This window comes from Chiloscyllium punctatum, chromosome 18 (assembly GCF_047496795.1).
Source record: "Chiloscyllium punctatum isolate Juve2018m chromosome 18, sChiPun1.3, whole genome shotgun sequence".
NCBI lineage: Eukaryota > Metazoa > Chordata > Chondrichthyes > Orectolobiformes > Hemiscylliidae > Chiloscyllium > Chiloscyllium punctatum.
This window is the reverse complement of record NC_092756.1, coordinates 84,527,235-84,540,393: the sequence shown is the minus strand read 5'-3', so window position 1 is coordinate 84,540,393 and position 13,159 is coordinate 84,527,235.

The window sequence follows — 13,159 nt, the reverse complement described above, 5'->3', positions numbered from 1 at the left end:
CATGCCTGATGAAGAGCTTATGCTCGAAACATCAACTCTCCTGCTCTTGGGATGCTGCCTGGCTGGCTGTGCTTTTCCAGCGCCAATCTTCTTCTTGAGTCAGTTCTTTCTGAATCCCACCATCCAAACACATGACCTGTACTATGCAGGAGGTCAGCTGTAGGAGAACAATGCCAGCTACAAGTACCTTCTCTACACACCATTTGGAAGAATTTTGTTGCTCCTTCACTAGAACTCCCTGCTTAACAGTGCCCAGTACACCAAATGGACTGCAAGAAAGCAGCACACTACCACCCTCTTGAGGGGCAATTTGACGTGGGCCTAGCCGGCAGTGCCCACATCCCATGAATGAATGACAAAGAAAAGACTTAATGGAAGAAAGAACTTGCATTTTACGCAGCATTTGGATTTGCATACACCCACATCACATGAACAAAATGACAGCAAGGTGTTAGCTCGTCATGAAGGTGGGAGGAGGATCAACAGAGGCTAAGGTAGGTCAACTGAGATCCCACTTGACAGCATCAGAATAAAGCCTGGGATGGCAAGCGAACCTAGAAGAGAATAAATGAGCACGCCTTTTGTCATTAATAAGCTCCATGTTTAGAGTCTGTTTTCTAAGGCATGTTAGCTGAGACTGAAAAGGAAAGGTCAAGGAGGTCCCAGATTTCTTTTTTTGACTTTTTGTGGGTTCACCACATTTTGGTACAACTGCCCCATGGATTCAAGGGAAGAAGAAAGTCCATTTTGTAGTCCCTTGACTAGCCGTTACCTTCTGCTGGAAAGCATTGTACCTACATACTCTGATACATACTCTGATGCTTAGCTTAAAGATTGAGCCGATGGGCGTGCCAATACCTTCCTCTCATGAACAACGGCCATTTTGACAATGGCAGAGGAACCTTGAGAACTGAACTGAATCATGACAGAAAGGAAGGAAGGAATAAAAATGCCCTCGGAATCTACTTTTTAAAATGAAACTCTCGACCAATTCTCATGGAGCATTTTGAATATGTTTATAATTAATATAGGATTTGCTAATAAGGTCGCATTAGATGCATTATTTAAAATTAATTTCTCTTTAATTGTGTGTCAATTATATTTGCCAAAATATAATGGTTTCAAATATTACCATCTCTATGATTCTATGACTATAATTTGTTTCAAATATTACCTGTTTCACAACTTGTTTCAAATATTACCATCTCTATGATTCTGACTATAATTTGTTTCAAATATTACCTGTTTCACAACTTGTTTCAAATATTACCATCTCTATGATTCTATGACTATAATTTGTTTCAAATATTACCTGTTTCACAACTTGTTTCAAATATTACCATCTCTATGATTCTATGACTATAATTTGTTTCAAATATTACCTGTTTCACAACTTGTTTCAAATATTACCATCTCTATGATTCTATGACTATAATTTGTTTCAAATATTACCTGTCAGTTATCAGAATCAGGAATGGTGATGATACTAATCATTTACCTCATATAAAATCAGACAAAGACTGGAAGGAAGATGGAATATTCCTCAGTTATGTGTAGCAAAACCTCACGAGCACTCTTCAGCCATGGAATTCCAATCTCACTCAACATAAAAAGCAAATGATTTGGAGATGCTGGTGTTGGGGTGTACAAAGATAAAAATCACACAACACCAGGTTATAGTCCAACAGGTTTATTTGGAAGCACTAGCTTTCGGAGCACTGCTCCCTCATCAGGTGGCTGTGGAGAATAAGATCGTAAGACACAGAATTTATAACAAAAGTTTATAGTGTGATGTAACTGAAATTATATATTGAAAAATACCTGGATTGTTTGTTAAGTATCATCTTCTAGAATGAACATGTTGGTTTCAGTTCTTTCATATGTAAACCCCAGAACATTTTTTAAAAGTGATACTCTCAAGTGAACTTTAACAAGTATTCTGTTGTGCAATTTTTAGTAACATAAAGAGCAAAGCAATTCTTCACCCAATCCTAACCCAGCATCTAACAGATGGCAACAAATTCACAAAGCGCTTTTAATTCCACACAGTTTACAACAAGAACTTATTCATCCACAGCAAGAGTTTAAAAATAAGGGGTGTTGAGACCAAAGTAGAAAAGGGCTTCACTGGTCATTTGAGATGAGAGTTTGGTGCTGGAAAAGCACAGCAGGTCAGGCAACATCTGAGGAGCAGGACAATCAACATTTCGAGCAAAAGCTCTTCATCGGGAATGGTCATTTGAGATGGTCCAGAGGGAGCCGGATAACCAAATGTTCTACTCCCCTGGACTTACACATGATGTCTTAAATAAGTACAAAAGATGGCTGCATTCCATCACCCGCAGACCAACCTACGAGTGAAAGAGTGCCTGCTGAAACCTTCATCAATGTGTTCACTACATGAATGAGTTAAGCAAATATACCAGGTTCTATTAGCCACCGGGATCCCAATGGGACCCCTGTCACTGCCTCTGAGGATTGCAAACCCTTCACCGTTAAGCATTGAAAGTTGCAAATAGCAGATGTTAGCTTCTCAGGGAGTCGGAGCCAACGATGGAGCTGAGGTAGAAGGAGGACTATAGCATTGTGGTCAGTTGATTGGCATGTGTTCAAATCTTGCCGTGACATCTAGTTGAGAATTAAATTCAAAACTGAAAGAAAATCAGATTCTAGTTAAAATGATGAAGCTGCCAGTCTATTGGAAATGGTTTACTGATATCCCAAAGAGGAGGGGACCTATCATCCTTACATGTGACTCCAGACCCACAGCAATGTGGTTGACTCTTACAGCCTATCAAGCCATTTTTATTCAATTGAAGAACAGGCTCAAGGGACTAGTTGGTGAAGCCATAGAATCCCTACAGTGTGGGAACAGACCATCAAGTCCACACCAACCCACTGAAGAGCACTCCTCCACCCAAATCTATCCTTGCAACCCTGCATTTCCCAAGGCCAACCCACCTAGCCTGCACACTTCTGGACACTATGGGCAATTTAGCACAGCCAATCCAACTAACCTGCACACTCTTGGATGCTGGGAGGAAACCAGAGGACACTCATGAAGACACAGGGAGAATGTGCAAACTCCAGACAGTCACTCAAGAGAGGGATAGAGCCCAGGTCCCTTGCGCTGTGAGGCAGCAGTGCTAACCACTGAGCCACCGTACAATCCTACTACAGGTTCTTATGCACTTAAAATAAAGCATCCATTTTGTGACCATTGTGTTGTATTTTTCAAGTAATTATTCAGGAGGAATTATAAACTATGCGATAGACTGAAGGCCTCCTTGACATGGTATTTTTTGCTTTTCTTTTGTAAATTTCTAAATGGAAAAAGATGCATACCAAAAGCTATTGTGTTCTTCAGCAACCTTTCCAGTAAACTGTTTGCTATTGAAGTTCATTTCATTGTGTCAACATTTATAAGTGGAGCTGAAAGCTTTTCAATTGTATAGACTCTTTCATCACTTCTGTATCTACAATATTTCAGAGAGAATGATGTACTTTTGGATTATAGCTATTGCTTCGTTCATGGGATTCAACTGATACTCTGAAAAGTCTTGTAATTTAGGCAACTCTAGATCTTAAATATAAATTGGAGAGAAAGGTTTATGACTGAGATTGGACAACTGACATCGTCATTGGAACAACCTTCTCATTGTACAGTAAGGATAGCAACTAATAAACAGGATAAATGGAGACTATTCAGAATTAAGTATTACAGAAGGACTTTATGGGTAATGATTTCTTTGTAAAAGGGAAACGTTTCTGGTGAATGTCCAATTCTTAATAGAACATAAATTTGTTGTTTGTTTTTCTATGTTCAATGTATAGAACTTGAATGTATTTTTATGAAATGTGTATTGACATTTGATATCAGCTGGCATACAGTCATGGAGTCATAATATCCGAACTCCAGTGCTCTCTGGAGCTCAAGAAATGTGTTGTAAGGAAGAGTACCTTCAGTGAACTTGCGAACTTATGGCTGCTATGTAGCAGAGACGTGACTGACCAGTTCCATTTCATATTGCTGTTCATGTGGTCAGGTATGTGAGAGGAAACAAGGGGCTGGGGGTGAGGGGGTGAAGAGGTTTCACATTTATTCACATACTGGGATCAAATACCAACAAGTTTCTTATGATCACTTTCAGAATCTCAGATTTCCGCAGAGCTCAAGAAGTAATGCCTTTGCTTGTGTTTGTAACACAGAACACTCCCACTGACAACAGTGGCTGTGATAACGACCACAAAATCTGCACGTTACCAGCTGGCTGGAGTTTGAATACTGACTTCCACACCAAGAGAACTCCTCTGCTCTGTGAAATGATGCCAAGAGCTGAAGGGTCCACTTGTGAAGGGAGGTTAAGGGTGCTTTTTTAAGGATTCCCTGTAACCCTTACTCATCAAGAACCTATCTATCTCTATCTTAACTACTATTATGACATAGGGTAAACCCCTCTGCTAATTTAAACCCGATACACAGAGATGTTCACCTCGTGCCGTAATCTGTTAAATTGTGGGAGGCAAAGAACTATCCCAGAGGTCACTATTTAAAGGAAATATTAACAATTTTATTCTTTAAATCCAATAGAGAACATTAGACAATTATTTACAACTCCTTTCTCTTAAACCCATTTTTACCTCCCCACTCTACAATAGTGGTCCAATAAAAACCCCAATTAAGATTTACAAAAAAAATACAAATTTCAAAACCAGCCAGCTGTCGAATCTTCTCCTGTATCGTCCTCTGTAGATTTTCGTCTGTCATCCTTTCTTCAGTATTCCACTTCTCAAGTCTTTCACATGAACAGGTACCCTTCCGAGAGCAATTCGGCTAGCACTCTATACTTGTTGGTTTTCTTGGCAGTTCTCCCCCTAACTGTTCAAAATGTCCGGTTTTAAGCCCAAAATATTGGATCATTTTATTGGTTTGATGTTGTCAAAATACTAAGCACAAATTTGATTGGATTTTTGTATTTGGAGCATAATTTAAACTGATTGGCCAAATTTGGATTTGTTTTTGTATCATGGCAACTCAGCTACACTATTGGTTGCACAGTCGAACGTTATGTTTTAAATTCTTTCAGCACGCTCTGTGCCTCCCTAAGTCCATGCCAGCTTCTAGTCTCTCTTAAATGTACACCTTCAAAACAATGCACTGTGAAACGATTGGCCAAGTGTAACTCAGAGAGTCTGAGAGATGTACAACATGAAAACAGATCCTTCAATCCATCCAAACACAACATGAGTTCCGTGATTGGGGCTGTTAATCTGGTCCAACATGAGTTCCACAGAGCCAACTCATCTGAAGGTGGCATTCCCTGGTTGAGCAGCTGCAATATGCCTGCATGTTCTTAAAATCTCTTGTGGTTATTAGAATCATTTAAAAGCAACTTTGCACGTCAAAATCTTCAATTCTATCAAACTTCTTGAAATGTATTTAGATGCTACTAAAGGGCAGTACAGACTAAGATCAGCAAGTTGGCAGCCTGGATCATGTGTCTTAGCAACTTCATGGCAGCACGGTAGCCCAGTGGTTAGCACTGCTGCCTCACAGCACTAGGGGCCCGGGTTCAATTCCAGCCACGGGTGACTGTCTGTGTGGAGTTTGCACATTCTCCCCGTGTCTGCGTGGGTTTCCTCTGGGTGCTCCGGTTTCCTCCCACAGTCCAAAGATGTGCAGGTCAGGTGAATTGGCCAGGCTCAATTGCCCGTAGTGTTAGGTGCATTAGTCAGAGGGAAATGAGTCTGGATGGGTTACTCTTCAGAGGGTCACTGTGGACGTGTTGGGGCCGAAGGGCCTACTTCCACACTGTAGGAGCTCTAATCTAATCTAATCAAAACACCTCCTACCCTAAAGACTACAAATATAGCCAAGGATCAAGCATAGGCCTTTAAATCTGTTCCCTCATGAAATAGGATCATGACTGATCCGATTTTAACCTCTGCTCTACATTCCTGAATATCCCCAATAAAGTTTCATTCCTTTGGGAATCAAGACTCCCTTTACCTCCACCTTAAAAAGATATTTAAAGATTCTGCATCCACTGCCTTTTGAGGAAGGGAGTTCCGAAGACTGACAACTCTCTGAGAGAAAATAAAGCAACTGGTCCATAGCTAAGCAATCATTTTCCTTCTTCATAAAGCAAGGCCAAACAAGGCCAAGGGCGGCACGGTGGCACAGTGGTTAGCACTGCTGCCTCACAGCGCCAGAGATCCGGGTTCAATTCCCGCCTCAGGCGACTGACTGTGTGGAGTTTGCACGTTCTCCCCGTGTCTGCGTGGGTTTCCTCCGGGTGCTCCGGTTTCCTCCCACACTCCAAAGATGTGCAGGCAAGGTGAATTGGCCATGCTAAATTGCCCGTAGTGTTAGGTAAGGGGTAGATGTAGATGTAGATGTAGGGGTATGGGTGGGTTACGCTTCGGCGGGGCGGTGTGGACTTGTTGGGCCGAAGGGCCTGTTTCCACACTGTAAGTAATCTAAGTAATCTAATCTAATTGTCATAGCACCGGGTATTTCAATTTGAGACCCTCTACGTCTTAAAGAGATTCCCCATCTCCAAGTGATATCAACCTTCAAGCTTAACCTCTCACACACATAGACCTGGTACAGAAAGGTTCAACACGTTTGTTATAAAGAAACATCACCCAAATATAACTTTTTTTAAAAAAGTGTAGATCCACATAAATATATCTTCAATGTTTATAAAGATTGGATGGAGTCTTAATCATTGGAGTTTGAAAGTATGAGGGGAGGGCATCTCATAGAAACGTATAAAAGTCTAACAGATCAGGATAGGGGAAATAGAGGAAATATGTTCTTACTGACTGGGGGGGGGGGGGTCCAGAACCAGGGCCCACAGTCCAAAGTAATAGGGTAGGCAATTTAGGACTGAGATGAGGAGAAATCTCTTCACCCAGAGACTGTAAGCTGTGGAAGTTTCTGCCACAGACAGCATTTGAAGCCAAAACATTGAATTTTTTCAAGAACGAATTGGATATAGTTCTGATAAAGGGATCAAAGGATTTGGATAAGAAGAACGAAACAGGTGACTGAATTGGATTACCAGCCATAATAAAAATTGAATGGCAGAGTAGGACTGAAGGGCTGAATGGCCTACACCTGCTCCTAACTTTCTACATTTCTGTGTTTCTATACAGTCTGGAGAGGTCACAAGGTCCAGTTTGTGAGAGGGACAAAGTTATTGCATGTTGGAACTCAAAGACGGAGAGATTGTCTGACCTGCCCAAGCAGCAACAGCCTACTGTTCTCTCCCTCTTTCCCTGCAATTCTTCTCAGTGATGTTTGGGAACAGAAATCCCCCTGAAAGTCATAGAGTCATACATCACGGAAACAGATCCTTCGGTCCACCAAGTCCATGCCAACCGTAATCCCAAACTAGACTAATCCCACCTGCCTGCTCTTGGCTCATATCCCTTTAAACATCTGTTATTCATGACCTTATCCAAATGTCTTTGAAATGTTGTAACTGTACTTACATCCACCACTTACTCTGGAAGTTCATTCCACACATGAACCACACTCTGTGTAAAAAGGTTGCCCCTCGTGTCCTTTTTAAATCTCTGTTATCTCACCTTAAAGGTATGCCCCCTAGAGGAAAGACACCTGCCATTCAACTTATCTTTTTATCATGACTTTATAACCATATAAGGTCACCCCTCAACCTACTATGCTCCAGTGAAAAACGTCCCACCCTAACCAAACCCTCCATTCCTGGCAACATCCTGGTAATTCTCTTCTGAGCCCTCTCCAGCTTAATAATATCCTTCCTATAACAGGGCGACCAGAACTGGACACAGTACTCCAGAAGAGGCCTCACCAATGTCTGTACAACCTCAACATAACATCCAGCTCCTGTACTTAAAGGTCTGAGCAATGAAGACAAGTGTATCAAAGTCCTTCTTAACCCCCTGTCTGCATGTGACACAAACTTCAAAGAATTATGGACCTGAACTCCTAGGTCTCTCTGTTCTATAACATTACCCAGGACCTTGCCATTAATTATGTAAATCCTGCACTAGTTTGTTTTACAAAAAGCAAAATCTCGTATTTATCCAAATTAAACTCCATCTGCCGCTACTCAGCCCATTGACCAACTTGACCAAGATCTTTTTGTAATCTTAGATAACCTCCTTCGTTGTTCATTTTATCAATGTTGGTGTCATTCACAAATTTACTAGCCATGCCTTCTATATTTTCATCCAAATCATTTTTACCACTGTAGGAGAGCTCCTAATGATGATATTCCTAGAGCCTACTGCACTGGCTGAAGCAAAGGGACATTAACTACACAGTTCCAGGAAACCCATCAGTACTTAACTGTGCACAATAACTTTGGAAACAGAACACCATTTGGGACAAATGAAATTTTATCCTATTCTCACGAGTCTGATTCATACTTGGCCAAAGTACTCTGCAGAGTTTCCCTCTGTCTTTGTCTCTCCTCAGAATTTGTGTCTGCATGTGTGTCTGTGTGAGTGTGTGTATGTGTGTGTGTGTGTGACTGTGTGCATATGTATGTGTGTTGTGTGTGCGTGCATGTGTGAAAGAGCATGCACGAGTGTGACAGAGAATGTCTGTGTGAGAGAGAGCGTGCGTTTGTGTGTGTAAGATAGAGTGTCTATGTGCATGCGTGAGAGGGAGAGCTTCTGTGTGTGCAAGTGTGAGACAGAGAGAGTGTGTGTGAGAAATACATGGTTTGTGTGTGTGTGTCTGTGAGTGTCTGTGTCTGTCTGTGTGTGTGTTGTGAGATTAAGAGAGTGTCTGTGTGTGCGTATGTGTAAGCGAGGGAGTGTGTGTGAGAGAGTGTGTCTCTGTGTGTGTGTCAGTGTGCGCGTTTAAAGAATATGAAAGCAGTTTTACATGATCCAATCTGTCAATTATCTTTGCATCAATATCCAAGTCCATTTGTTTTGGTAATACGCCAGACTTGTTCTTAACATTGAACCTGATGCAGTCAGAGACCGATAGAATTGGCCATTTCACCAATCTGGTGAAATGGAAAATTCGCCGTGACCCGTGGAGAAATGGGATTCGAGAAAGGCAATAGTGACCCTGTAGACCTCAGCTGTAACATAGCGGAGAGTGAGCACAGTGTTTGTGAACTGCAGCTTTACTATGGACAGAAGGTCCATATGATCACAAGAAATGGGAGCAAGAGTAAGCCATTTAGCCTAGAAGTGTAAAAGATCATCAGAGGCATGGATAGGGTGAAAGCACTCAGTCTTTTTTCCAGGGTTGGGGAATCGAGGACTAGAGGACATCAGTTTAATGTCAGAGGGAACAGAATAAAAGGGAACCTGAGGGGCAACAGAGGGTGATATGTATATGGAATGAGTTGCAGCAGAAGTGGTTGAGGTGGGTATATTAACACCATTTAAAAGGCATTTGGACAAATACATGGATAGGAAAGATTTAGAAAGATGTGGGCCAAGTGCAGGAAAATGGGGTTTGCGTGGGTGGACATTTTGATCAGCACAGTCCAGGTTGGGCCAAACGGCCTGTCTCCTTGCTGTAGGACTCGATGACTCTGCCTTATTTTGAACCTATGTCTCCTCATTCAAGTCTTGCCCATTTATATAAATGATTTCGGTGTGAACATAGGAGGAATGGTTAAGTAAGTTTGCAGGTGACACCAGAATTGGAAGTGTAGTAGACAGTAGATCTCAGAGTACAACAGGATCTTGATCAGATGGGCCGATAGGCCAAGGAGTGTTCGATGGAGTTTAGATTACTTACAGTGTGGAAACAGGCCCTTCAGCCCAACAAGTCCACACCGACCCTCCGAAGAGCAACCTACCCAGACCCATTCCCCTACATTTACCCCTTCACCTAACACTACGGCAATTTAGCATGGCCAATTCACCTAACCTGCACATTTTTGGACTGTGGGAGGAAACCGGAGCACCCGGAGGAAACCCACGCAGACTCCACACAGACAGTTGCCTGAGGCGGGAATTGAACCCGGGTCTCTGGTGCTGTGAGGCAGTAGTGCTAACCACTGCACCACCGTGCAGCCCCAAATCTAGATAAGTGTGCAATGATGCATTTTGGAAAGGCAGCTCAAGGCAAGATTTACACACTTAATGTTAGGGCCCTGGGGAGTGTTGCCAAACAAAGAGACCATGAGGTGTTGGTTCCTAGTTGAAAGTGGAGTAGCAGGCAAATAGGATAGTGAAGAAGGTGTTTGGTACGCTTGCCTTTATTAGGCAGAGTATTGAGTATTGGAATTGGGACGTCATGTTGTGGCTGTACAAGACATTGGTTCAGCTACTTTTGGAATACTGCATTCAATTCTGGTCTCCCTGCTGCAGGAAAGATGTTGTGAAACCTGAAAGGGTTCAGAAAAGATTTGCAAGGATGTTGCCAGCGATGGAGTGTTTGAGCTGTAGGGAGAGACTGAATAGGCTGGGGCTGTTTTCCTTGAAGCGTCGGAGGCTGAGGGGTGACCTTACAGAGGTTTATAAAATCAATGGGGCATGGATAGGATAAGTAGACAAGGTTTATTCCCTGGGGCTGGGGAATCCAAAACTAGAGAGGCATAGGTTTAGGGTGAGTGGGGAAAGCTATAAAAGAGATCTAAGGGGCAACTTTTTCACAGAGAGGGTGGAACGTGTATGGAACGAGCTGTCAGAGGAAGCGGTGGAGGCTGGTACAATTACAGCATTTAAAAGGCATCTTGATGGGTATATGAATAAGAAGGATTTAGAGGGATAAGGGCCAAATGTTGGCAAATGGGACTAGATTAATTTAGGATACCTGGTCGGCATGGACAAGTTGCACTGAAGAGTTTGGTTCTGTGCTGTACAGCTCTATAACTCTAAGAGGAAAACTGCTTTCAGCACCTACAGAGACCAAGCCCCTCAGGAATCTTACAACTTTCAATGGGTTCACCCCTCTTTCTCTTGAACTTCAATGAGTATAAGGTGAACTGCTCGACCTTTCCTCAAAGATATTACTTTACATCCCAGGGACCTACTGAGTGAAACTTCAATGGATGACTATGGAAAAAAGGAAAGATAGCACAAGGCACCATGTTTCTGTCTTTGTTTTCAAAAGAATGATGGCCCAATGAGATATTTTCATTCGAATGAAAATAAAAGGAAAACAGTGGGTCAGAGTGGGTCCTTTATTGGTCAGAGTATTGAGTACAGGAGTCGGGAGGTCATGTTGAGGTTGTACAGGACATTGGTTAGGCCATTGTTGGAATATTGCATGTAATTCTGGTCTCCTTCCTATCAGAAAGATGTTGTGAAATTTGAAAGGGTTCAGAAAAGATTTACAAGGATGTTGCCAGGGTTGGATCTATCCTAAATATATCCTTGTGGAGTCTCTACAACAACCAGAAGATTTTGTATAGAATTAGGGTGGCACGTTGGCTCAGTGGTTAGCACTGTTGTCTCACAGCGCTAGGGACCCAGATTCGATTCCAGCCTCGGGTGACTGTCTGTGTGGAGTTTGCACATTCTCCCCGTGTCTGGGTGGGTTTCCTCCCACAATCCAAAGGTGTGCAGGTTAGGGTGAATTGGCCCATGCTAAATTGCCCCATAGTGTTCAGGGATGTGTAGGTTAGGTGCATTAGTTGGGGTAAATACAGGGTAGGGGCAATGGGTCTGGGTGGGTCGCTCTTCAGAGGGTTGATGTGGACTTGTTGGGCTGAAGGGCCTGTTTCCACACTTGAGGGGTTCTATGCGATTCTATGCGATTCAGCCCATCAATCCACAGCATCCCACCCAGACCCACAGCGAACCCACATATCCCTGGACACTATGGGTAATTTTACATGGCCAATCCACCTAACCTGTGCATCTTTGGACTGTGGAAGGAAACCCACGCAGACACAGTGGGTACGTACAAGCTCCTCACAGACAGTCGCCTGAGGGTGGAACCAAAACCAGGTCCTTCCTACTGTGAGGTAGCAGTGCTAACCACTGAGCCATCGTGCCAACCAGATGCCAGCGATAGTAAAAACAGAATATTCTAGAAATATTCAGCTGGATTGGCAGAGTTTGTGGAGAGGGAAACAAGAGTTAACAAAAACAGAAATCACAGGAAAAGCTCAGCAGGTCTGGCAGCATCTGTGGAGAGAAATCAAAATTAATATTTCAGATCCAGTGACCCTTCTCCAGGAACAGAGTTAACCTTGCATTCAGCAGCACTTGTGCCAAACCAAAGGAAGTCAGAAATATAAGAGATTTTGTATGAGTGAAGGGGCAGGGGGGAGAGGAGGGGAAGACTAAAGGGGTTGCCCCTGAATAGGGTTGGGGATCAGGCGAGTCCAAATGACAGAAGATTTCATAATGTAAAAAACATTGTGCTGAGGAAGCACAAGATTACTCAGCGTAGTATAAATGGCTGATAATGAAACTGTGAGAGAATATCTGCTACCCCGTCCACCCACAGCTAGGCCACAAAGAGCATAAGGAACCATGTCTGCCAAAGCCACAACAGAAGCTACCCAGAATGCTTCAGCCTTGACCAAACAGGCTAACTAAGACACTAGGCAGTAAACAGGAGATGACTCAAGCAGCTTCCAGACTGGGGAATACACGTCCCGAGACAGCCTGACAATAGACTTCCTCGCCCTCAATAAGCACAACCACTCCCGAAGCCCTAAGGACAGCCTCGCTCCTCACACAGGCTGGAACTCCACAAAGGGTGCTCAGACTGAAAGGCACCAAGGCACTTGCCAACTAACCACAATGGAAACCCATTGATGCCAGGATGAGAGACAAGTGGCAGATGGAGTTTAATTTAGATAAATGTGAGGTGTTGCATTTTGGGAAAGCAAATCTTAGCAGGACTTCTTAATGGTAAGGTCCTAGGGAGTGTTGCTGAACAGAGACCTTGGAGTGCAGGTTCATAGCTCCTTGAAAGTGGAGTTGCAGGTAGATAGGATAGTGAAGAAGGCGTTTGGTATGCTTTCCTTTATTGGCAGAGTATTGAGTACAGGAGTTGGGAGGTCATGTTGAGGTTGTACAGGACATTGGTTAGGCCACTGTTGGAATATTGCGTATAATTCTTGTCTCCTTCCTATCAGAAAGATGTTGTGAAATTTGAAAGGGTTCAGAAAAGATTTACAAGGATGTTGCCAGGGTTGAATGATTTGAACTATAGGGAGAGGTTGAATAGGCTAGG